Source organism: Pelodiscus sinensis, chromosome 28 (assembly GCF_052426305.1).
Source record: "Pelodiscus sinensis isolate ZL-2025 chromosome 28, ASM5242630v1, whole genome shotgun sequence".
NCBI lineage: Eukaryota > Metazoa > Chordata > Testudines > Trionychidae > Pelodiscus > Pelodiscus sinensis.
In genome coordinates, this window is record NC_143079.1 from 17,980,402 (window position 1) to 18,006,647 (window position 26,246).

Here is a 26,246-nt window from a genome sequence, read left to right on the forward strand (position 1 = left end):
ACATCTTTAAATTCCAAAGTGCAGCCATTCCCCATTTCCCTCCAGCCTTCCAGGGTCTCAAGGCCTGTGCAGCCCAAGAAACATGATTGGCAACTGGTACCCAGAATCTTATTGTCAATTGAGTGCAGGGCTGTGAAAACATGGACTCAAGGCAACCAGCTTGTGCTAAGGGTGGGCTCTAGAGAAAAGGCTCTTCTTCAAACCAGAGTCAAAGCAGCAGCCTAACAATGACTTACCAAGCACACACTACAGCCTTCCACACTACCAGCTAAGCTATCAGAAGGGGGCTGAGAAATGTTGGTTTGTCCAGACCGGTCCTTCTACAAGTGTCAGGGGACCTGCTACCCCAAGTGGGCGGCATCGTAGATGAGGGTCAGAGTAACCCAGCAGTACAGAGGCTGTCACAGGTACTTCTCATGCAGAAAGAACCCAGAGTGAAATCTGAGCTAGATCACAAGGAAAGAAAGTTGAATTCTTCTCATGTGTCTTTTTTGTTCCAGAGTCTCTAGGGGAGCAGATGGGGCAGAGCCATGAAAAACAAACCACTTGAGTGAACCTTGGTCTAGCCTCTCACTTGTGCTGCTCGCTCTCCCAGACAGTTCCTACGCCCAAGGCAATAGATCCACAACCAAGGTGTGTTGAGTCGATTTCCCTCAGCCTAGAGCCAGCGCAGGGAGTAGAACAGGTTTCTTTTCCTTTCTCAGAAGCAAGGAAAAAGGCCCACATTCTCTGAGGCCCAGGCTTGAGACTCCCTCCCTTTAGCACCAGGGAGCACTAGGCAGAGTCTGGCAGCTGCTGGGAAAAGACATGAGAACATCAGCAAGAAACACAAACTCAGCCCCCTGCATCTCTAGTCTGGCTAGTGGGTTTCATGGCTTCAGCTCTTCTGAGCCAGCCAGATGAGAGACCAAGCGCCAGTGGGCACCAGACACCCAGCAGAAGGCACAAAAATCTCTTCTCACCAGCCTAAGAACAAAAAATCTAAAGCAGGAGGGTTTTGCAACAACCAGCCTAGGAACATCCCACTGACAGTACAACTCAAGTTGCAAAGTTCAGAGCCCTGAGCGCTGCCCCTTGCACCATGGGACAAACAGCTGATGTCATTGGTGGGCACCTGGGACTCTCTGCTTTCAGGCTACCTGTGCTCTCTGGGCTCCCTCCAGCTGCCCCATCCCAGCTGCTTGTTTATTTTTTGTTTTTATTTAAATACCAGCTCTAGTAGAAGCCGTGTGACACTCTCCCCTCCCCCATCACGGCATGGACAGGTCGCCGCCCCCAACCAGACTCTGAAATGGCCCCCTGCATTTCCCTTGGCCCCATGGGGCTGGCAGGAAAGAGGCCCAGGGCCAGGCTAGAGAAGCAGGAGGCAGGGAGATCCCCAGTCTACACAGCTCCTTTTTGTGCAAAAGCCTCTTGTGTAAAAACGGACCCCAATTAATTATGCAAATGAGCATGGCAATATGCCAATCTGTGCTACATTTGCATGAGCTTTTGCGGAGGAGAGATGCAGTATGGAGATAGCCTAGGTGGTAGAGAGCCATGAAGTGACATAGACTCAGGAACAATCCCTGGGCTGCAATTCTTAGTTACACACAATAAGAATAATTCACCAGCTCAGACGTGATTTCTAAACCCCCAAACAAGGAAAATAATAAAACCTGATGGACTAGGGCCGTGGTCCCCAACGCGATGCCCACGGGCGCCATGGCGCCCCCTGGGCCATTTATGTGCACCCGCGGAGCAATCTGCGCTGGCCCCGCCCCCGGGCTCATGGGCGGCCCCTGCCCCGGGGTCACAGCACATGCCGGTGCCGGCCCCAGGCTCACGGCGCCTGGAAAGCCCCTGCCTGGGGTTGCGGCACAGTCCGGTGCCGGCCCCAGGCGCGTGGTGCATGCTTGGCCCCGCCCCCAGGCATATGGCCCATGAGCGACCCCACCCCTGGATGTGTGGTGCATGAGCGGCCCCGCCCCCAGGCGTCCGGCAGCCTCAAAACGTTGGGGACCGCTGGACTAGGCAGACTTTTCCATAACCACACATTGCAAGAAGTCCAATCCTTTGCAAGTCAAGACTGTGTGGCCTAATGGATAAGGCGTCTGACTTCGGATCAGAAAATTGAGGGTTCGAGTCCCTTCACAGTTGCATTTACCTTCCTTTGTCTGTGCTCATGGATCCTAATGTTGTTTCCCTGTAAAGGTCCAATATGACAATGTGGTTTTTCTATAACCCCATTGGAAGCCCTGTAGCTGTTCAGTAGGTCTAAACTATGGGGCTGTGTCTACACTGGCATGAATTTCCAGAAATGCTTAAAACGGAATACTATTCCATTTTCAGTTATTCTGGAAAAGGAGCGTCTACATTGGCAGGCTGCTTTTCCGGAAAAGCATCTGTGGCCAATGTAGATGCGCTTTTCCGGAAAAGAGCCCTGATCGTCATTTTCGCGATCGGGGCTTTTTTCCAGAAAAGACTACTGGGCTGTCTACACTGGCCCTTTTCCAGAACAGTGTTCCGGAATAAGGACTTATGCCAGAGCGGGAGCAGAATAGTTTTTCCGGAATAGCGGCTGATTTTGTACAGTAGAGCATCGTTGCTTTTCCGAAAATTCAAGGGCCAGTGTAGACAGCTCGCAGCTGATTCCGGAAAAGCGGCTGATTTTCTGGAATAAGTGGCCCAGTGTAGACACAGCCTGGGGGTATTGCAGGGAAGGGGGGTTACTGGCTGGTGAAAGCAGGTCTGGTGGTGCCAGGAGAGAAGTGGCAGCCTGGCCTGGTGGGGGGAGAGAATCAGCCAGCAGGGCGGGGGACTGATCAAGGTGCACACAGATCCTGAATACAAATGTAAAAGCCTTTAAAATATCCCCACTGCTGCCAGTGCCAGTGAGGTTTAAGGCACTGCCATGTGTCGGAATGGAGAGAGCCTGGTGCATTCACCATCCAGAATGAGAATATGGATAAAAAACTCCAAAGATGGCGTCGGCTTTCTGAAAATAAACCAGCCCCTTTCCAGCACACGATGTGGTGGTGCAGGGTTTATTGGATTACTCTGGTGCTGCTGGTGGAAGCAGGGCTGGCTGGCCAGGAAAGATGGATGCAATTATGTAGCTTATTTCAAGTCAATTTTGAAATAGCTTATTTTGTAAAAGCCTCCGAGCTAGCTGGCCCCTGGGTGTCAGTCCCACATGTGGCTCTTTCAGAAAGGAGCCTCAGGCCGCCACAGAGACCTTGTGGGGTCTAGAACAAGGTGGGTGGAGCAGGGGAGGTATTCACAGGTGGGGGAGTTAGCTCAAATGAGAAGCCCCTTGCTTTGTATGCAAAAAGTAGTGGGATTGATGCCCATGTTCGCCAATTGCAGCTTTGTCCTGTTTCCTAGTTTTCACTGTTGGGGACTCAGTGGCCCCTCCCTCTTCCTACCTCCTCTCCCAAAAGAGACAGACCTGGCTTCCCTTTCGTTTCCCCCAGCAATTGCCATGCTGCAAAGCAGAGACTGGAGATATCAAACTTAATTCTAACAGTCCATCTGGCTCTGTGGTGCAATGGAAAGCATGTTGGACTTCTAAGCTGTAATGGTTAATGTGAGCCCAGCTAGACATTCAAAGTTTGTGGGTTCAAGTCCCACAAGAATCACTTTAGCTGCTTCCTCATTTCCAGGATGCAGCTTTTACAGACCAGTCAATCCTTAGGCTGACACTGGGGTGGGCTGGCATCCAGGCAATTCCCAGCAGACCTCAGTGAGGGTGGAGGGAAGGGATAGGACTTGGGGGTTGGGACGGGTTGTTCTGAGAGGCTGCAGGTGCCAATAGACCCTCCATGTCTCCTACCAGTGCTGTGCAACACGCAGGCTCAGAGCTTTGCTGGAAAAAAGCACCAGTCTAGACGCGGATCTTTTGGAAAATAAAACCTTTTCCAAAAGATCCCTTAATCCTTATTTTAAGGGTTTATTTTCTGAAAGATCCGGCAAAGCTCCAAGCCAGAAAAAAGCGGAAGCCATTTTTATGCAAATGAAGTGGGGGGGATTTAAATCCCCGCATCATTAGCAATTGCGATGTGTCTAATTTGCATCCCTTTTACGGAAAAGGGATGCAGTCTAGACACAGCCTTAGTGTAGACGTAGCCTCTGTGAGTTACCAGCAGTGGGGCTGTTAGTGTCGGCATCTAACTAATTGCACCATTAGGACATGTCTTCACTCAGGTGGAGATCACTGCTGCAATCCATCTTCCAAAGCTTGATTTAGCAAGTCTAGCTAAGCCTCACTAAATCAAACCCGTAGGGCACCTCCTGCTCTTTGCTACTATCCTACTCCCACTGAGAGGGCACCACCAAGCTCAACTGAAGGTAAAAACAACTCCAGCTACATGTTGAAGATGGTGGGAAGAAAAGAGCTATTGACTGGGCAACAAAGCACCACTGGGAGTTGAACCCAGGATCCCCTGCTTACAAGGCAGGTGCTTTAGCCAAGTAAGCCATGGTGCCCTCCTTGTAAGCAACCCTAAAACTGTTCTACTTTATGGTGCCAGACACCCCCTTCCCATTCCCCTCCAGCTCTTGCCATGACTCAAGGTCTGCGCAGCCCAAGACATTTGATTGGCAGCTGGAACCCAAAACCTTTTTGTCAATTGTAGCCCCAGGCCCCAAAGGGACAGACCCAAGGCAGCCGCCTGGTCCTAAGGCCGGGCCTGCAGCCAGGGGGAGGGAGAAGAATCTCCCCTTTCAGCTGGAGTTGAATCAGCAGCCTAAGGACACTTGCCGAGCACCCGCTACAGGCCTCCGCTCTGCCAGCTGAGCTATGGAAGGTGCCTGGGGCAGGCTGCTTTGCCCAGGTGGCTCTTGGACGAGTGCCAGGGCAAGAGCCCCCTATGGGGCCGGCCTCCCAGGGGAGGGGCAGGAGAACCCAGCAGCACAGGGGTGTCACAGGCGCTTCACCCGCAGAAGGACCCTTGAGTGATCCAGGCAGAAACGCCGCGTCTCGCTCCCTGCAGCTCCCCTTGCTGCCCTGGCAGGCGCTGCCCCTTCTCCCACCGGCCTGGGCCTGGCCTCCCTGCCCCGCCCGGCACCACAGAAAGCCCCTTGGCGTGAGCCTGGGCAAGCCAGAGGCCTCAGGCCTGTCCCCTCTGAGGGGCTTGTGCCTCAGCCTCCTCTGCCCTTGGTGCCAGCTCTCCCGGCTGCCCCTGAGCGCTGCTGGCCAAAGGAGGCAGCCAGGCAGGAGAGGGGGGAGGAGCAAGTCCCGCTGAGGCCGACAGCTCGGGCTCAAGCCTCCAGCCCCAGCACAAAACCTCCAGCCGGGCCCGTGTGGCTCCCTCCTGCCCCCGCACACGCTCACAGGGGGAAACGTGCCCCATGTTCCATCCCTGCGCCAGGCCTGGGCGACGGGCTCAGCCCTCGAGCAGCCCACAGGGCCTGTGAGGGACGGACTGAGAGCAGGGACCCACTGACACCCCCTTTCCTACCCCACTGGTCCGCGTGAGGCGCTGGCACGGGACAGGCAGGAACGGCAGCCGGGGAGCAATCAGCTTGGACTGACGGGCGAGTCTCACTTGCTGACCAGACTCCCAGGCCCTGGGCTCTGGGGCCAGCCCCCCTGTGGGTCAGAGCCCCCCGGCCACAATGCTACTCCAGGGGGCCTGGTTCCAGGGCCACCTAATCCCAGGGCTGCTCTCAGCAGAGGGGGCTGTGATCCCAGCCTGGGGCCAGGGAAGCTGCTACCAGCTCGTGCAGGGCAGGGGGAGCCATCCCAGAGAGGGTGGGGAGGGGGTTCAAGGGGGGGCAGATAGGAGAGGTGAAGGGGAACAGGGACGTGTGAGGAGGGGGCAGGAGGGGAGGCAGGAGGCGCTGAAGGGAGGTTGGGGGGATCATGCCAGGCATGGGGTGGCTGAGAGCAGGGGTGCAATGGAGGGAAACTTGGGGGAGGTGTCACAGGGGGCAGGGGAGGTTGGGAGGAGACTGGGGGAGCAAGAGCAGCCTGGCTGGGGGAGTGGGAGACACAGGGCAGAGTTTGTACAGGAGAGGGGGGAGATACAATGGCAGCTCCCCCACCCCCATTGGCCAGGAGAGGGGGGCAGAGGTGACTGGTTGTGGCACTTGGGGGCACCAACTTCTCTGCCCCAATAAAATTTCTAAAGTTCATAACCAGGGTGACCCAAATGCCCCCTGCCTCTGTGGGTGCCTCTCCCTGCGCCCAGCCCTCTGCACGCACCAGTCCCCCGGGGGGAGGAGCTGCCTGGCTTCCCCAAGTTCGCACCCAGGGGCATTATCAGGTGACGTTACCCCCCCTCTGTCACATGAGTGTTGGGCTCATCAACAGGCTGGTCAGCAGCAGCTGCAGTTACCTGGGCACCCCACAGCTGGGTTACCTGTGTTTCAAGCGGGGACCTTTTGTGTGTTAGGTAAATGTGATAACCACTTGCCATTTTCAAATGGGGCAGAGCTGGTGACTCAAACTGCCCATTCTCTCTCCTGCATGGGCAGTGCTACAGGAAGAGGGGCTGGCAGCTGACACCGCTCCATGCTTCCCTTCTGCTGTTTCAGCTCTTAGGGCTTGTTTCTCCTTCCTTGTCCATAGCAGGCAGCTACACAAAGGCAAGTCACTGAACCAGACAATCCTGGGGCCAGCATGGGGCTTGAATCTAGAGCCTTGGCATTATTAGCATCAAGCACTAAACAGCTGAGCCAGCAGGCCCAGAAGTGGCCCTTTGGGAAAGACACCACAGGCAGCTGCAGGGACGTTTCTGCAGCTGCCAAGGGCTCTTCTCTGATGGGTCCACTTGCGACTCACTGTGATGTGGGCTGGCTAGTCCAGTTGGTTTGAGGCTTGGTCAAGCTCATCTTGCCCTACAGGGCCACTGGCAACAGCTGCTCCCTTGTGTGCTGCTGTGGAGAAAAGCTTCCCTGGCAGCTGCTGAATTAGCTCGGTGGGGAGAGTGTTAAACTGAAGGTTTAAAGGTGCCTGGTTTAATTCTAGGCTTTAGCAGAAACCTTTGTCCCTGTGGCTGAGTTGTTGGTTGAGTCCTCTGTGGAGAACCTGTCTGTCCCCCTAGAAGAGCCTTGTCTGCCCTGCTGCTCTGCCTTCCCTCATCCAGGGGAGGGGAAAAGAACTCTCCTTAGAGGTGGAGTCAAACCAGCCACCTAGGGGCAGCTGCTCCAGTCCTCTGCTCTATAAGCTGAGCTATGGAGGGGCCTTTTGGGGCTGTTTCTCTGTCCAGGTGTCTCTGTCCACAAGGGCAGGAACAGAATCCTGGAATCACCTTCTGCCCAGACTCACCCTCTTGGAAACAGCTGGTTGCAGAGGTGAGGACAGAGGGTCTGTGCCCATCTGCCAGTAGCTCCTGGGGTGGGGGGCAGGGCTTTGTGTGTTGGTATCACACGTGACATCACAATGCCCTGATGCACATGGCTTGACACACCCTCCTGGAGCAGCAGCAGGCTGGGAGGGCGGCGTGCTGGGATGGATCAGGCTGTCAAGCCTCTTTGGCTCCTGCCATCTGCTGCTACATGGCACCAAATTTTGGAAAACCCTGTTCTCTGGAAACGTCCCTTCTGCCTCGTAGAAAGAGTGTCCTCTTCAGTCTGGACGTGGCACTGAAAGAAGTAGAAGGGGATTAACAGGGGATGGGGAGTGTGGGGAGAGTGTCTCAGGGGTTTGTTACTCTGGTTAGAGGTGTGGCCAAAACACAGGCCTCGCTGTGAGCAGGATTTGAACCATTGCAGGGAAAACCTATTGGATTTCTAGTCTAACACCTTAACCACTCAGCCATCACAGCTGCGAGCTCGACAGTACCTGGGCAACAACAAACAAAAGGTCTGAAGGCCACATAGTCGTTCCCTTCGGTGGGGCCCTGCTAGTCTGTAGCTGTGAAAGCTGAAAAACCAACAAATGGTCCTAGAATGAGAGAATCCTGCCTTTTGTCCGTGTTTGCTGTCCCAGAGAGTGGCCCCATGGCTAAACTGGCCAAGGTACCTGCCAGGTCCGGGGGAGGTGAGGGAGGCAGCCCCCAGTGGTGCCTGGCCAATGTGTCTGCTCCTCCCACCATCCCCCCTTATGTAGCTGGAGGCAGCTTCCTTCAGTTGAGCTTGGCCATGTCTTCACAGCAGGAAGCCAAAGGCAGCAAGAACAGATTTCTGGCCCCTAGTCAGGTGCTCTCTGGTCTTAGTTGGACTCACTAAATCGAACTCCGGAAGGTTGACCACAGCCCGTCCTCCCCAGCTGGGTGTGGTTCTTGTTCTTCTGCTCAGCCCAGCCCTTAGAGACCAAGGACGTGCCAATGGGCATCTAAATCACACCCTTGTTGAATTGCTGGAAATGCAAACCAGACACACAGCGGGTTAGAGCTGGTTCCAGCTGAGGAACAGGTTTGCCCGGTTTATGTGTATTGGTGCCAGAAAACATTAAGGGTTTGTATTCATTTAAAGAGTCCACATAAAACAGAAATCCAGGATGTAATAGAACTGGAGAGGTAAATGTTTATTGAAGGAACATTTCCTAAGAGGGCTCTTAGATTTGAACCAATGACCACTTGACCTACAATCAAACACTCTGCCACTGAGCTACACCCCCACGCAAAACAGATACCTGCAGGCCGTGTTGGGCACTGGGCAGGAAACACGAGGCTTTTGTGTAACACACATCTCAGGTGGGATGGACCCTCACTGAGCCCAGACTGTGATGGACTCTAATGAGGAATTTGTTCTGAAAGCAGTAGAGCTGGGACAGGACACAGGTTCTGTCTACACAGAAAAGTTATTTTGGAATAATGGCCATTTAGAATAACAATGCCAAAGTCTGTGCAGCAATTCCGTTAATGCGCAATAATCTGAAGTAATAGATGGCTTATTCCACCTTCTGTAAACCTCATTCTACAAAGAATAACACCTGTTCCCAATTAGCTATTTCAGAATAATGCGTGTGGAGATGCGCCACTTCCGCTATTTCAAAATGGCCCCTCCCTAGGCCCATTTTAAGTTATTTCTACCAGGGATCTCAGTCGAGATAACTCGTCTACATTTGCGGAGCCTGACTTGGACTCATTCTGAAGTTTCCCTGCAGTGTAGATGTGCTCTTTTGAAATCACTGTTCAAGAATAGCTTATTCCAAAATAAATGTGCCGTGGAGATGTAGCCAAAATCCTGAGAGATGAAACTGTTGGGCTATTTCTACAATCGTGGCTTCTTGCGCGAGTAATATGCAAATGAGGCTAAGCATGGAATCTTGCTGACCCTCATTTGCATACCTAATGAGCCACCATTTTTTTCAGAAGAGGCTCTTGTGCAAGAAGGAGCATCTATACTGCCCCTTCTTGCGCAAGAAAAACCCTCTTACGCAATGCCGTTCTTCCTGAAAAGTAATAGATGTAACTCATTCTTGCCCAAAAGCCTCTTCTGAAAAAAAATTGTGGCTCATTAGGTATGCAAATGAGGGTCAGAGAAATTCCATGCTTAGCCTCATTTGCATATTACTCGCACAAGAAGCCGCGAGTGTAGACATAGCCTTGGTGGGAAGCCAGGAGAGCAGAGGCCAGCCTGAGACCTGAATGTCCCAGGTCCCCAGCAGAAGCTCTATATGTGGGTCCCATGGTGTAAGGGGCAGCACTCAGGACTTTGAATCCTGCAATCTGAGTTCAAGTCTCAGTGGGACCTGCTGGGCTGGTTGCTGTGAGCTCCTGGTGCTTTGTGGGTTTTACATTCCTTGTCCTGAGGTTCCCCAGAGGCAGTTTTACTCCTGTGCTGGATGTCTGAGGCCCAATGGAGCTTGGTCCCCAGACTGATCAGACTTGTGCTCAGGTGCCTGATGCTCTCCCAGCTGTAGGACATTTTGCAGAGAACAGGCCAGAGCCCTTCTCCTGTCCCTGGAGAGATGGAAATGGGGCTGTTCCTTGTGGGGAAAGAAGTGGGTGTGTCGGGAGTGGGGTTCGAGTTCAAACCTCTCCACAGACCAGAACCCCACATTAGGGGCAAGAAAGAGCCTTGAGTCAGGCAGTGGAGAACACTTGGCTCCTGTTACCCTGAGATGGGATATTAGGAAACTTTTCCCATGCAGCCTGGCTAGCTCATTTGGTAGAGCATGAAACTCTTAATCTCAGGGTCATGGGTTCAAGCCCCATGCTGGGCAGTGCCCTTCCTTAACTCACTTTCTCAGCCTACAAGCAATTGGCTCTCAGTTTTCACCAGGGTTTTAGAAAGAAAAAGTCTAGTCCTGGGGTTGAGCTTTAGTAGAACCAAAGAGAGAACCAACTGCAATTTCCATCTTCTGAGGAGAAGGGAAGAGGATTTTCTTCTCCTCAGTTCTAGCTTCATCAGCCCAGGGAGGAGAAAAAATAACCCTCCGCCCGCTAATTGTCCTGTCAGCTTCTGTAGCTTCACCTCCTTCCACAGCAGCTCCAGCTTTGAGCTACAAATATCAAGGGGCTGGTGAGGAAATTAGGTGCTTCCCTGAGAACAAGAGGTGGAGTGTTCACAAGGTGCATCCCCCTCCCCTGCAGCTTGCTTTGTCGACAGAACTGAATGTAGTCTAGACGCTCTTTGTCAACAGAAGCTTTGTCGACAGCATCTGTCGACAAAACTTCTGTCGACAAAAGCCTGTCGTCTAGACGTACCCTTAGTCTAGTGTAGCTGAAAAAATACAGAAAAAAAACAGTTTCTTGCCATTTCAACCAGAAAGGACATTATCTCAATGATTTAATTACCTGCATCCTGCTTCAAAAGCCTTTTAAAACTGCACTTTAAAGGGAATCCTCTAAAATTCAATACTTTACGGCGGGGTCCTAACAAAGACTCTAGTTATCTTACCCATTACAAATGTAGATACCATTTCATATTTAGCTAGAAGCCATTCTGTATAACAAAAGCCATTTCAGTTTCTTGTGTCTGCACGTATACTAGAGGGAGTGAACTGGCCTTCACCGAGGTGGGGAGAGGCCAGAAGGATGCGTTGTTGGAATGTATTAATGAACTATTTTGAGCTGAAGCTCGAACTCCCTCTAAACCTGTTTCTTTCTCTGCTGATAGTAATTCCTCTTTGAAGTTCTCCTTGATTTCTTGCCCTGACGTCAGACTTGTTTGGTTAAAGGTATAAAATACTAGAATTGATTGTATTAGCCAGCCTTACTGGGCCCGGCTTTGCTAAGACCACGTTTGGCTCACTTTGCTTGTATTGGCCAATAAAACTGTCTGTTTAGCTGCGTAAACTGAGTGAAGTCTTTGCTTTGACACAAAGATAGCTTCCCCAATTATCACCTCTAATATCATTAGCTCACAGACATTTACCTTCCCCCCCGCATCCCCGTTCTGTTCTGAAATTTGATTTGTCCTTTTCATATGTGTTCGGTTTTTTTAATTGTATCCTTTGATAGATATGGTTGTGACAATTTTCTTCCACTATTTGATCTGAGGAAGTGGGTCTGGCCCACGAAAGCTCATCATCTAATAAACCATCTTGTTAGTCTTTAAAGTGCTACATAGTCCTGTATTTTGTTGCAGCTTAAAAGTCCAACATGCTTTCCATTGCACCACAGAGCCTGATATCTCCACTCTCTGCTTTGCAGCACGGCAATTGCTGGTGGCAAAGAAAGGGGAGCCAGGTCTGTCTCTTTTGGGAGAGCAGGTAGGAAGAGGGAGGGGGCCACTGAGCCCCTGACAGTGAAAATAAGGGATAAAAGCTGAGCTGCATTGGAGAATGTGGGCATCGATCCCACTGCCTCTCGCATGCTACGCAAGCGCTCTACCACTTGATCTAATTCCCCTGCCTGCAAAATCTGTCCCTGCCCCACCCTCCTTGTTCCAGAGCCCACAACATCTCTGGGGCTGCCCGAGGCTCCTTTCTGAAAGGGCCACTTGTGGGACTGACACCCGTGGGCCAGCTAGCTCGGAGGTTTAGGACGTGGTGCTCATATCACACTGACGAGTCTTAAGAGCAAGCCCCTTATTTCAAACCATAACGGGCTCGCTATTCCGACGTCCCTGCAAACCTCATGGCACGAGGAGTGAGGGGCGTTTCGGAATAGCGATTTATTTGGAAATAAGTGCTGTGTAGCCAGCGCCAAATTACAAAATAAGTTATTTCAAAATTGACTCAAAATAAGCTACTGAATTGCATCGCTTATTTTGAGCTATGGGACGCACCCCTAGTGAGTTAGAGCTCAGCTCTGCCTCCAGCTCCACCCACCCACTGCTGCCTTGCAGGCTCATTTCCTGCCCCTGGCCAGCCCCTTGGCATGTGTGAGCTGCTTTCCCTGCCCCCCTCCCTCAGGGCTGGTTCTGGGCCTCACGCAGGGAGCATCAGAGGCTGCGCAGGGTGCCACATTGCTAGGTCAGGATCCCGCCTATGGGGCTTTGTTTTCACAAAGAAAAAACAGTTTCTTGCCATTTCAACCAGAAAGGACACTGTCTTAATGACCTAATCACATGCATCCTACTTCAGAAGACTTTCAAATCTGCACTTGAAAGGGAATCCTCTGAACTGGCATTCATGCTAAAATTCAACACTCTCTGCTGGGGGCTGAACAAAGACCCCAACTACCTTACCCATTACAAAGATAGCTTCCCCAATTATCACCTCTAATACCATTAACTCACAGACATCTACTCTTCCCCACCTCTAATATCATTAACTCACAGGCATTCACCTTCCTTCCCCCCGCATCCGCCTTCTGTTCTGAAATTTGATTTGTCCTTTTCATATGTGTTCATTTTTTTTAATTGTATCCGTTGATATATATGGTTGTGACAATTTCTTCCACTATTTGATCTGAGGAAGTGGGTCTGGCCCACAAAAGCTCATCATCCAATAAACCATCTTGTTAGTCTTTAAAGTGCTACATAGTCCTGTATTTTGTTTCAGCTACACCAGACTAACACGGCTACATTTCTATCATTATCCTATGGGGCTGTGAGTGTTGCTGTCCCTGCTGTACAGACAGGGCCATAGAGTCAGGGAGAGATTCACTGAACAGGCCAAGGACACTCAGTGAGTTAGAGCCAAGATCTTCCCCCAGCTCCCTTCCGCACCCACTGACGTGCTGACTCCCTCCCTGCCATGGGGCTCTTTGCATTGGCCTCTTGTCTCTGGAACCAGGGTTAAGCCACAGCTGAGACTCTGGGCAGGGGGCTGGGTATGGGGGTTCTGAGTGTGGGAGGGGGAGTGCTTGGTCCTCTGGCTCAGCTTTTCTCTTTCTTCTACCCCAGCAATTGCCCTGTTGCAAAGCAGAGGAAGAGGATGAGGAGTTTGCTGTGTTTTGGGGCTCTGTGGCATAATGGCAAGTGTGTTCACCTTTTCAACAGTGGTGCTTGGTGTGAGTTAGGTCAATCATTCAACAGTTGTGGGTTTGAATCCCACCCCAGTCACTTTCAGCTGCTCTCTGATTTCCAGAGCAGCTTTTACAGAACAGGCTGGACCTGCCCCTGTTGCATGATGGGAGTGACAGGGAGCTTGTGACAGGGTTTCTCTGGGTGCGAGAGACGTGCCTGTAACTCTAGTGTCTGGCTCTGACACTCCAGCAGTGGGGCCATCCAGCCCGATTCAGACCAGGCTGGTCGGAACCTCTTGTGCTCATCAAGGGGGATTCTGCACTTGCTGCCTTGGGAGCCAGGGTCACATTGCAGAGCTCCCCCAGGGCCGTCCCAGGGCATCACCAGGCTGGCCTCCCACACCCTTGGCAATGTGGCTGCGTTTTATCCTTCCCCTTCAGTAACAACCGGCCATTCCCCACTCAGCCCCAGCCACCGTGGGACCCGCTCCCTTCCCCAGGAGCATTGTGAGCGCCAGCTTCCCTGAGACACTTCCCTGGTTTCGGGAGGGAGACGAGACGTCAAGGCCCATGACTCAGAGCCAGCTACAGATACCCATGGAAAGCTGATTTTCAGAGGGGAATGATCAGCCCTTCCTGTGTATCTGGCTTCTTCAAAGGGGCTTAATCAGGAGCTAAAAGTTGAAGAAGGGCCATTTAGAAGGGTGAATTTCTGTCTCGGGGTCTGTTTTCTGTCTTCCCCCCTGGACTCCTAAGTCATGGATTGTGGCTTCAAGTCCCACCTGGGGTGATTGTTTCCTCTCACTGACAAAGAACTTAACTTATTCTGCTCTCTGAGACGATTTGCAAAGATGCTCAACAGTGGTGGTTCTCTCTCTCTCTGCAGAAGCTGTTCAGACCCCTCACTAGCAACTGCTCGTGTGAGTGCTAAAAGCCCAGGTATCCAAAGTCAGAATGAAGGGGCACATTTTGCTCTAGAAGGCCCAGGAGTGACAGCCAGAGGGAGGTGGCTGTAGCAGGGTCTGTCTGGAGACAAAGTGGAGCCTGAGGATGAGAAGGCCCATGAGAGGCAGAGACTCTAGAGCAGTGGGGGGCTAGTTACTTGGTCTGGCAAATGGACAGAAAATCCCCAGGCCCTGAGCATGGTGCGGGCGAGGCCCATGGGGCAGTTTGCCTGGTGGGGTTTGGGGAGTGGAGAAGCTGGGAAGCTCTGTGAGTGGATAAGGTCCCTGGCTGAGCTGTGCCCCCTGCCGCGTGTGTGACTCAAACTGTCCCTCGTCCCCTTTTATGTGTCTGTTGCGCTTCCAACTTCTTTCCTTAGGCACGTTAATCTAGCAAAGACCCCACCCGGGCTTTAGGGAAGACCGGCTGATTGGAACTGAGCTGTGCAGAGTCTTGTAAAGGGAAACGCAACTTCTCTGGAGATTTGCTGAGTTTTAGATGAGGGTTTAGCAGGAGGGACGTTGTGGGCTCTAGAACAAGGTGGGTGGGGCAGGAAAACTGCTCCTAGGCAGGGGAACTAGTTCAAGTGGTAAAGCGCTTGCTTTGCATGCGTGAGGCAGTGGGATCAATACCCACATTCTCCAATGATAGATGTTTGTTCCTCTTTTTCACAGGCAGAGCCAGCCAGGGGCTAAGTGTTTCCAGGGGCTCCTTCCCTCTTCCAAAAAGGCAACGGGCTGGTTTCCGCAGTGCAGTGGGTGTCCCATTTGGCTCAAAGGGAGCAGTTCCCTGGATAAAAGTCAGGCAGGCAAAGTCCATCCTGTAACTCCCTGCGGAGGGGATTCGCTGGCCTGGGGAGGGCAGACACAGACCAGCACTAGCAGTTTCCCCTCTTCTGTTTCTTTTCAGCTCCTTGCAAACTGCCTCCCAGCTGTGGATGAGGCTGAGTGTGAGTGAAACCAACTGCACTTTGGATGATTTTGTTCATTGTTTAAAAAGCCTCAGGCACCTCTTCTGCCTGGGGAGGTGTCTGTAATAGACACCTAGTGTGACATCACCCTGGGGTTTTACCCCTTTAACCTCACCCAGAGACTCCTGAGAAGTCTGTCTCCTGTGTCCATCTCCGCCTCAGGCCAAGTGTTTGCATGTTTCATAGATAAGGAAACTCCTCCTCCCTTTTTCCCTGCCAGTCCTTCCAGAGCAAGCTGTAGCCTTCTGTGCCAAAGTTCCAGTTATGTGTATTATCCCACCAAGTCCCTGTGATATCAACTTCTTCCTGCTTATTACACATAGTCCAGGGTAATGTGTGGAGCGCAGAATCAGGTCTAGGAAATAACCGTTACTGGACCGCTTGGGAATAGTGACCATAATATAATAACATTCAACATTCCTGTGGTGGGAAGAACACCTCAGCAGTCCAGCACTCTGGCATTTAATTTCAAAAAGGGGAATTACACAAAAATGAGGAGGTTAGTTAAACAGAAATTAAAAGGCACAGTGACTAGAGCCAAATCCCTGCAAGCTACATGGAAACTTTGTAAAGACACCATAATAGAGGCCCAACTTAACGGTATAACCCAAATTAAAAAACATAGCAAGAGACCTAAAAAAGAGTCACTCTGGCTTAACCACCATGTGAAAGAAGCAGTGAGGGACAAAAAGGTATCTTTTAAGAAGTAGAAGTCCAATCCTAGTGAGATAAATAGAAAGGAACATAAACACTGTCCAATCAAGTGTAAAAATGTAGTAAGAAAAGCAAAAAAAGATTTTGAGGAACAGCTAGCCAAAAACTCAAAAAGAAATAACAAAATGTTTTTTTAAGTACATTAGAAGCAGGAAGCATACTAAAAAACCTTTGGGTCCCCTAGATGATCGAGCTATAAAAAGAGCAATCAAGGATAATAAAGCCATTGCGGAGAAACTAAATGATTTCTTTGCTTCAGTCTTCATGGCTGAGGACGTTGGGGAGATTCCCAAATCTGCACCGTCCTTTCTGGGTGATGAATCTGAGGAACTGTCCCAGATTGAAGTGTCATTAGAGGAGGTTTTGGAACAAATAGAAAAACTTAATGTTAACAAATCTCCGGGACCGGATGGCATTCATCCAAGGGTTCTAATAGAACTCAAATGGGAAATTGCTGAACTATTATCTGTGGTTTGTAACCTATCCTTTAAATCAGCTTCCGTACCTAATGACTGGAAGGTAGCCAACGTGACACCAATATTTAAAAAGGGCTCTAGAGGCGATCCGGGCAACTACAGACCGGTAAGTCTAACTTCAGTACCGGGCAAATTAGTCAAAACAATAGTAAAGAATAAAATTGTGAAGCATGTAGAAGAACATAATTTGTTGGACAAAAGTCAACATGGTTTCTGTAAAGGGAAATCCTGTCTTACTAATCTATTAGGCTGTGTCTACACTGGGCCACTTATTCTGGAAAATCAGCCAGTTTTCCGGAATAATCTGCGAGTTGTCTACACTGGCCCCTTGAATTTACGGAAAAGCACTGACGATCTACTGTAAGAAATCAGCTGCTTTTCTGGAAAAACTATGCTGCTCCCGCTCGGGCAAAAGTCCTTTTTCCGGAAAACTGTTCCGGAAAAGGGCCAGTGTAGATAGCACAGTAGTGTTTTCCGCAAAAAAAGCCCCGATCACAAAAATGACGATCGGGGCTTTTTTCCGGAAAAGCATGTCTACATTGGCCACAGATGCTTTTCCGGAAAAAGGGCTTTTCCAGAAAAGCATCCTGCCAATGTAGACGATCTTTTTCCGGAAATACTTATAACGGAAAACTGTTCCGTTTTAAGCATTTCTGGAAATTCATGCCAGTGTAGACATAGCCCCAGAGTTCTTTGAAGGAGTTAACAAACATGTGGACAAGGGGGATCCAGTAGATATAGTATATTTAGATTTTCAGAAAGCCTTTGACAAGGTCCCTCACCAAAGGCTCTTGTGTAAATGACATGGCCATGGGATAAGAGGGAAGGTCCTTTCATAGATTGAGAACTGGTTAAAAGACAGGAAACAAAGGGTAGGAATAAATGGTAAATTTTCAGAATGGAGAGGAGTAACTAGTGGTGTCCCCCAAGGGTCAGTCCTAGGACCAATCCTGTTCAACTTATTCATAAATGATCTGGAGAAAGGGGTAAGCAGTGAGGTGGTAAAGTTTGCAGATGATACCAAACTGTTTAGGATAGTCAAGAGAGAAGCAGACTGTGAGGGGCTCCAAGAAGATCTCACCAAACTGAGTGATTGGGCAACAAAATGGCAAATGAAATTTAATGTGGATAAGTGTAAAGTAATGCACATTGGGAAAAATAACCCCAACTATACGTACAATATGATGGGGGCTAATTTGGCTATGACAAATCAGGAAAGAGATCTTGGCGTTATCGTGGACAGTTCTCTGAAAACTTCCACACAGTGTGCAGCGGCGGTCAAAAAGGCAAATAGGATGCTAGGAAATATTAAGAAACGGATAGAAAATAAGACCCAGAATACCTTACTGCCCCTGCATAAAACTATGGTACGCCCACATCTTGAATACTGTGTACAGATGTGGTCTCCTCACCTCAAAAAAGATATTTTGGCCTTGGAAAGGGTTCAGAAAAGGGCAACTAAAATGATTAGGGGTTTGGAATGGGTCCCATATGAGGAGAGGTTAAAGCGACTGGGACTTTTCAGTTTAGAAAAGAGGAGACTGAGAGGGAATATGATAGAAGGTCTATAAAATCATGAGTGGTGTGGAGAGGGTCCATAAAGAAAAGTTATTTATTAGTTCCCTAAATTGAAGAACTAGAGGACACCAAATGAAATTAATGGGTAGCAGGTTTAAAACTAATAAAAGAAAGTTCTTCTTCACACAGCATGTAGTCAACCTGTGGAACTCCTTACCACAGGAGGCTCTGAAGGCTAGGACTATAATAGAGTTTAAAGAGAAGCTAGATAATTTCATGGAGGTTAGGTCCATAAAAGGCTATTAGCCAGGGGATAAAATGGTGTCCTTGACCTCTGTTGTCAGAGGCTGGAGAGGGATGGCAGAAACAAATCGCTTGATCATTGTCTTTGGCCCACCCCCTCTGGGGCACCTGGTGCTGGCCTCTGTTGGCAGACAGGATACTGGGCTAGATGGATCTTTGGTCTGACCCAGTATGGCCATTCTTATGTTCCTGTGTGTCTGTACCAGCATCTAAGACACACATTAGATTTTGCTTCCCAATGGTCCCTTGTCCCTCCTTTATCTCTGCGGTTACAGCCCCTGCTCTCTCCCAGGTGTCCATGTGATTCACTTACCTCTGGGCTTTGGGCACCTGCCCCCATTAAACCTAGTTTAAAGCCTCCTCACTAGGTTAGCCAGTCTGCACCCAAATACTCTTCCCTTCCTCCACAGGTGGACCCCAGCGCTGCTGAGCAGCCCTTCCTGCCAAGCATCCCATGGGCAAGGAAGCCAAAGCCCCCTGCCCACTGAGCTGTAGCTTTCTGTTCCCGGGGGGCCAGACACCACCTGTGCTCGATGGCTGGAGGGGAATGGGGAATGGCTGCACTTTGGGAGTCAAAAGTGTTATCTGGAAACATAAAGAGCCATTTTAAAAAGACTTTGGAGAAAGGCACTATACCTTAGTTGGCTAAAGTACCTGCCTCATAAACAGGAGATTCTGGGTTCAAGTCCCAGTGGTGCCTTGCTGTAACCAGTGCTCACATTTTCCTAGGTCCTTCTGTGACACAGAAGAGACCTCCCCTGGCCACCCATGGAGCTGCTGGTTCAGGAAAAGGCTGATTGGGGAGGAGCATTGGGAAGAAGGAAACCACAAGCCTGGAGCAGGTGCACAGGCTGCTGTGACGGGCACTGGAAAGGCAGGGCTCTGACTGCAATTGCTGGGACAGGAGAGCCAGCACCATACACCCTTGTGATATCCTGAGGGGGTCAGGGCCTAGAGAGTTTGAGGGAGCAACCTCTGCAGCTCCTGCAGCCATGGAGAGTCAGGGTCTGTGGGCATCAGGTGCTTCTCACCTGTTGGGGAGAAACCTCTTGGGACTTGTGGTTTCCTTCTTCCCCCCACACCTCTCCAATCAGCCTTTTCCTGAATCAGCAGTTCCATGGGTGGCCAGGGGAGGTCTCTTCTGTGTCCCAGAAAGCCATAAGTAAATGTGAGCAAAAGCTGCAACAGGGCACCAACAGTAACTGAGCCTAGGAGCTCCTGTTTATTAAGCAAGTGCTTTAGCAAGCTAAGCCACTGTGTCCTACTCAGACCCACCTCTAAACTGTTCTACTGTATGGTCCCAGACATCACGGTTGTCTCGCAAAGTTCGGCCATTTCCCTCCTACCTTCCCACCCTGGTGGTGGCTCCCTGGGCACAGAAGGCTACAGCTCAGTGGGCAGAGGCTCTAACATGCACATCTCCCCCAGTACCTGGGACTGTGGAGTTGCCTTTGAGGTTCTGCAAGGTTGGGGGAGGGAAAAATGGAGCAAACTTTGATTCTCTGGCTTGTAAACTCCTTGGTCTCAGGGTTTAGGTTGGAGTCCCCCGTTGGGGGCCCGGCCTCCTTCAGTTTGGTCCCTTCTTGAGGGCACAAAATTGACAACAGAGAATTCCTTTGCCCTGCAGCAAACTCTGCTGGCAAAAGGGTTAGCAACCAAATATTTGCCCAAGTTTAAGTACAGAATCAGAAAACCCAATGAAGTGTGTTTCTGTGGTGTAGTGATTATCACATTTGCCTGACATGCAAAAGGTCCCTGGTTCAAATCCAGGCAGAAACACAGGGTCGTCTCTTTTTGCGGTTCCCCTGGGTGCCCACAAGGCAGTTCCAGGGCCTGCCCCCTGGTGCAGGGATGGGTGGCCTGTGTGCTGGCTTTCAGGAGCATGTGGGAGATAAATAAACAGGTTAGGCTGAGATGGGAGGACACAGGGCTGGGGCTGAGACTTCTCAGCAGTCCCTTATGTGGGACCAGGTCATTGCAGCCACTCAGTCCAGGGCCCACTACTGTGGCTGTGCACCTTTGGGGCAGTGTGGCTGTCACCTTTGCAGCAAGGGGACACAAAGCCACATAATGTCCCGCCTCATGCCCAGACCCCAGCATCCCCAATTCCCTCACTTTCTTCCCATCCAGCACCCCCAGCTTGTTTGACACCCTCCCTTGTTCCTGCTCCCTCTATCCTGGCTAGACACCCACCCTGCTCCTTCATCCATGTTCCTTCTGCACCCTTTCTCGTGGTCACACATGGCTCCTTGGCGCTTCTCAAGCCAGGCCCTGCAAGGAGCCACCAGGGCAGGAACCAGCCCTTGGAGCTTGGCTTGCACCGGATCTGTTAGTTTCCCACCACATCTCACCTGAGAAGAGGTGACTTTTTCGCCTTCCTTCTGACCTTACGTCTCCGTTCCCTTCAAAGGTCTCCGCTGCCTCGGGACCCACCTCCTCAGGGTGCTGCCCCTCTGCCACTGGGCTAGGAGTGGGAGACTCCACAGTCTCTGCACTTGGGCTGAGAAGTCTCACGGGGACTCGTCTGTTGATGGCGTTAGTCAGCCCGATGGCCAGCCGGATCCATTCCGTAGTGCTGCCCGAGAGGGAGCTTTACAAGTGCCCAGTGTCCATTGGTATTTTCTGGGGCTCTGTGTAGGGGATTGGGCTTGGCCATCTTCTCCACAGGAAATGCCTCTTCTTTGGAACAGCAGCTCCCAGGAGTTCATGGAACTTCTTCTTCTCAGCTTGGGAAAGGGAAGACCAAGGCGTGATGGGACAGAGATTAGGTAGTGGTGACAGGTGCAGAAAGCAATAAGAAGATCCCAGGTGACAGAATGAAACTGGCAAGTAACCTAATTAAAAATAAACCGAAAGGAAGCATTTTTGCACCCAGTGGAACTCCTTGCCAGAGGATGTTGTGAAGGTGAAATCTACAAGAAGGTCCAAAACAGAACTGGATAATTTAATGCAGGAAAGGTCAATCAATGACATTTAACCAGGATGGACAGGGCAGGTGTCTCTAGCTGGTGTATTCTAGAAGCTGGGAATGGGCAACAGGAGGGATCACTTAAGAATTATCTGTCCTGAGGATTCCCGCTGGGCAGTGAAATTGGCTGCTGTCGTGAGACAGGATCCTGGGCTAGCTGGGCAACTGGCCTGGCCCAGTCTGGCTGTTCTGATGTTCTGTTTGGTTTCTGTTCTTGTCCTCGCTGGACAATGGAAAATGGACCAACGTCCTGAAGGGGACAGAAAATGTAGGTAATGGCAAAGGCATCTTCATGTGTCCCTAGTGGCTAGGATTCAGTACTTTCATTGCTGAGGCCTGTGTTCAATTCCCAGTCAGGAAAACCAGCCCCAGTTATCACAGACAACTGCCTGCTCATTCATCTTACCTCATTGTTACAGCAGCTGTGACCCAAGAGGTTCACTCAGGGCCCCTTTCCCACCTATCCCTCACTGCCAAGACAGCACCTGCCATTTTCACAAGCCCTCCAGAATGGGCAGAGCTGGGTGACTCAAACTGCCCCTCTCCTCACCCAGGCTGCCCCTCATGGGCAGCGCTACAGGAAGCTCCATGGCGCACACAGTACTAGCCCAGCACAGTCAGGTCAGCACAAGATCCATTGGTTCAGTTTGGTTGTTGAAGGAGAAAACCCAGAACTGGCTCCAGCCCCCACTCAGTAACCTGGGGAAATGACCCACCAGGCCTGGGCCCCTTGGAGAGGCAACGATTCCCCACTGGCCAGGGCAGAGCCTCCCTCTGACACAGTCATGGAGCCTTCTCCCCCTGGTCCTGCCTCCCCTTCACTCAGCTCTCACTGCTCGGTGCTGCCAGGGAGGGGCCTCACTGCGAGAGCCGCCTGGGCAGGTTCCTGCAACAGAGACACGTCCCAGAGCAGGACGGATGCTCACACCAACATTGAGTCGCAATAATGGAATTGCTGTGTAGACGCTCCCATTGTTATTTCGGAATAATGACCGTTATTCCCAAGGAACGCTGCTGTGTAGATGAAGCCTAAGAGAAATCCTAAGCAAGCACTTCTACAATGGCAGGGGAGACCCACATCTCCATTCAGAGACCAGAGTACCCCACTGAAAGAAAGACAGTAGTTTGAGTCTGGTGCCTTACACCAGTCGGCCATCCTGACACATGAAGTGGCCTCTTCAACTGAAGTTTTCTTATATGTGTGTGTTGCTCACTGAGGCCAAGGGGGCCCTTCTCTTTCCCCACCTAACTGCTGTTCTGCAGCACAGCTGGGTTTATCCACTCTCACCCTCACTCACCGGTGTGAGGTGTTTTGCAGTCAGCTGACAAGAAGGCTATGTCTACACTCACGGCTTCTTGCACGAGTAATATGCAAATGAGGCTAAAAGTGGAATATTGCTGAGCCTCATTTGCATAGCTAATGAGCCAGCATATTTGCGGAAGAAGCTCTTGTGCCAGAAGGAGCTGTCTACACTGCCCCTTCTAGCGCAACGAAAACCCTCTTGTGGAATGCCGTTACACCGATTATTTTCAGGACATCACAAGGGCCTTTTGCAGCCCTTCAGCTTATTGGCTAAAGGAGGTTGGGAGGCGATGACCTCACAGAGAGTCCATGACAATGGCCAGGTGGGACAGGCTGCAGGGCAGGGGCCCTCTCAGAAATGCCCCCCTGACTTTGTTGCAGGGAGTTGCCTTCTGGAGATCTGCCCTTGAGGCCAGAGTGAGAATGAGGGTCACAAGCACGAGTGTGAGGAGGAGCCTCGTTGGAGCCTTCTCCTTTCCCTCGACTAACTTACCTGGAAGACAGACGTCCCTGTGGAGAAGGGCAGAGTCACCAAAAGATCTGGCGCTTCTATAGCAGGGGAATTAGCTCAAGTGGTAGAGTGCTTGCTTAGCATGTAAAAGGCAATGGAATTGACACCCACATTCTCCAATGGTGTATGGTCCCTATTTTTTTCACAAGCAGAGCCATCCAGAGGGCCAAGAGCCTCCAGTGGCCCCTCTCTCTTCCTACTCACTCACCTCAAAAGCCAGCCACGGCTTAGTTCCAAATCAGTAAATCTTATTGCATGAGGGACATCGCCTCTTCCGAAATAGCTATTTTGAAATAGTGGTAGTGTGGACACTCCACTGCTGCTATTTCAAAATAGCTCCTGCCCAGGGCCATTCAAAGTCATTACTCCCCAGTGCCTCCTGGGGCTCTAAGTCGAGGTAGAGCGGCCACTGGCAGCTTCTTGTGCAATAACTCTTTTGCGGAATAGTTCTTGTGCAAAAGGTCTTGCACAAGGGAGCGTTCACACTGCCATGTGCTTTTGTGCAAGAGATGTGCTTTTCCGCAAGAGCATCCATGGCAGTATGGACGCTCCCTTGCGCAAGAAAGCGCTGATGGCCATTTCAGATAGCTGCTTCTTGCGCAAGAAATTAATGTTGCCTTTCGACACTGCCCTCTTGTGGAAGAACTCTTGCACAAGAGGGTTTATTCCTCATGGGGAGAGGAATAACTCTTCCAGAAGAAGAAGTGTTTTCTGATGCTGTACTGTAAATTTACTTGCGCAAGAACATGCGTGCAGTATAGACGCTCTGCAAGTTTTTGTGCAAAAAGCCTGCAGTGTAGACGTAACCCCCGAGATAGATTGCAGCAGAAATCTCCACCTGAGTGAAGAGAGGGCCTAATGGTGCAATTAGTTAGACATTGACACTAACAGTCCCACTGGTGGTAACTCAGAGAGGCCCTTGTTGCCCTAGAAAGGGGTGTGGCCAAAACAGAGACTTCGCTGTGAGCAGGATTTGAACCTGCACAGGGAAACCCTATTAGGCTTTGAGCCCAAAGCCTTAACCACTCAGCCATCACAGCTACATGCATTGGGGAGCCAGGGAAACTGGTAAATAATCCCAGTGCGCAGTCCTAATATCACCTGCCATAGAATTCACACAGCAAACCATTTCAACAGCTGTGCAAAGGAGTTCTGGCTGTTCTCGTGTTAGGCTGCCTTGGAGGTGAGTTCTGCTTCAAGGTCTTCTCTCCTCTGCCTTGGTTTTCCTTTCCCTTTTCCTTCCTCTTCTCTTCTCCCCTTTTCCTTCTTTTTGCTGGTCTCCTTCTTGGACCCCAGTTTATATAGAGAAACTCAATACTGCCTAATTCTTCCTTAACCAATTATTTTAGTATAATTTCACTAACCAAATATAACATACTGTAACAGAATTACCTAACCAATCATACCCCACCACCTTAGTTGATTTACACCTAGCAAAATCAATTATACAGCAGACAGAAAGAGATCCAAACCAGACTATCACACAGACAAACAATAGGAAAGTGAGGATGATAATCATAGAATGCCTATTGCACAACCACAACTATTGGTAAGCAGTCTTTTACCAGACAAAATGCTGTTAAGTTTTCTCTACTCACCGTGAGATCTGTTTCCTGCCTGGTAACAGTGGGTGCCACTAGGATAAGACACCTCCCTCCACCCCCCAGCTGTGTGTGACACTATTTAAATGTCATATAGCTGGAATACGAGCATGTGACTCCAGGCTTTACAACTAATTGCTACTGCTCTTCCATCTGGCTGCAGAAGAAGGCTTCAGTTTAGACCTACTGAATACCTACAGGCCTTCCAATAGGGTTACAGAAAAACCACATTGCTACATAGGACTTTTCCAGGCCATAGACAGCGGGATCCACAAGCACAGACAAATGTAATTTGTCTCATTTTTGTGTAATTCCCCTTTTTTAAATTAAATGCCAGAGTGCTGGACTGCTGAGGTGTTCTTCCTACCACAAGAATGTTAAATGTCATTATGTTATGGTCACTATTTCCAAGCGGTCCTGTAATGGTTATCTCCTGGGCCTGATCCTGCACTCCACTCAGGACTAAATCGAGAATTGTTTCTCCCCTTGTGGGTTCTTGTACCAGCTTCTCCAAGAAGCAGTCATTTAAGCCATTGAGAAATTTTATCTTAGCTTCTCTTCCTGAAGTGACATGTATCCAGTCACTATGGGGATAATTAAAATCCCCCATTATTATAGACTTCTTTATTTTGGTAGCCTCTCTAATCTCCCTCAGCATTTCAATGTCAGTATCGCTGTCCTGGTCAGGTGGTCAATAATATATTCCTACTGCTAATTTCTTATTATTGGAGCATGGAATTACTATCCATAGTGATTCTATTGAACCTATTGCTTCATTTAATATTTTTATTTCATTTGATTCTACATTATCTTTCACATACAGTGCGATTCCACCATCCACCCGGCCTGCTCTATCCTTCTGATATATTTTATATCCCAGTATGATTGTCCCCCACAGATTTTCCTCATTCCACCAGGTTTCAGTGATGCCTATTATGTCAATCTCCTCCTTTAATACGAGGTACTCTAGTTCACCCATCTTATTAGTCAGACTCCTAGCATTTGTGTAGAAGCACTTTAAAAATTTGCCACTGCTTATTTGTCTGCCCTTCCCTGATGTATTGGATTCCTTTATATGCAGTTGCTTGTCTACTCTCGCACATGGTTTGTCCTCTCCCCTCCTCTCTTTCTGACTACAGCTTAGAGAATCTCTATCAATGGATTCTCCTCTACGAGAAGTCTCCATCTGATTTACGTGCATCTCTGCACCAATCAGCTTTCGCTCATCTTAGTTTAAAAACGGCTCTACAGCCTTTTTAATGTTTAGTGCCAGCAGTCTGATTCCACCCTGGTTTAGGTGGAGCCCATCTTTCCTGTATAGGCTCCCCCTCTCCCAAAAGTGTCCCCAGTTCCTAATAAATCCAAACCCCTCCTCTCTACACAATCGTCTCATCCTCGCATTGAGACTCTGAAGCTCTGCCTCCCTACCTGATCCTGCGCGTGGAATATATATATATATATATATATCCAATAACAAACTCCTATAACTCCCAGAATCATGAAAACAACAAATCTTGTACCAAACAATTCAGTCATGGGGATTATTAAATCCTCTTTCCTTCGTGATCGTAAGTTAAATCGTGGAGACTCTGTTTCTGTAGAATGTGTAACTGATTGTGCTGCAATTGGAGGTGCAGTAGCTGAGAACGGATGTAGATCAGCAGGGGGAGGTACCTTTTTGCAGTGCGATGTGTGTACCCAGCTCTGGAGT

General features: G+C 50.1%; 5 non-coding genes across 5 annotated transcripts; 3 read left to right on the plus strand and 2 right to left on the minus strand.

Moving 5' to 3' along the window:
• Window positions 1-2,066: 2,066 nt before the first annotated feature.
• On the plus strand, window positions 2,067-2,139 carry TRNAR-UCG (transfer RNA arginine (anticodon UCG)). The gene has a single exon. It is a non-coding gene; the product is annotated as a tRNA-Arg (tRNA).
• Window positions 2,140-4,393: 2,254 nt separating this feature from the next.
• TRNAT-UGU (transfer RNA threonine (anticodon UGU)) lies at window positions 4,394-4,467 on the minus strand. Its single transcript has one exon. It is a non-coding gene; the product is annotated as a tRNA-Thr (tRNA).
• Window positions 4,468-9,552: 5,085 nt separating this feature from the next.
• TRNAQ-UUG (transfer RNA glutamine (anticodon UUG)) lies at window positions 9,553-9,624 on the plus strand. The gene has a single exon. It is a non-coding gene; the product is annotated as a tRNA-Gln (tRNA).
• A 10,234-nt stretch (window positions 9,625-19,858) lies between these two features.
• Window positions 19,859-19,931, plus strand: TRNAV-GAC (transfer RNA valine (anticodon GAC)). Its single transcript has one exon. It is a non-coding gene; the product is annotated as a tRNA-Val (tRNA).
• A 3,961-nt stretch (window positions 19,932-23,892) lies between these two features.
• On the minus strand, window positions 23,893-23,974 carry TRNAL-CAA (transfer RNA leucine (anticodon CAA)). Its single transcript has one exon. It is a non-coding gene; the product is annotated as a tRNA-Leu (tRNA).
• Window positions 23,975-26,246: the final 2,272 nt, after the last annotated feature.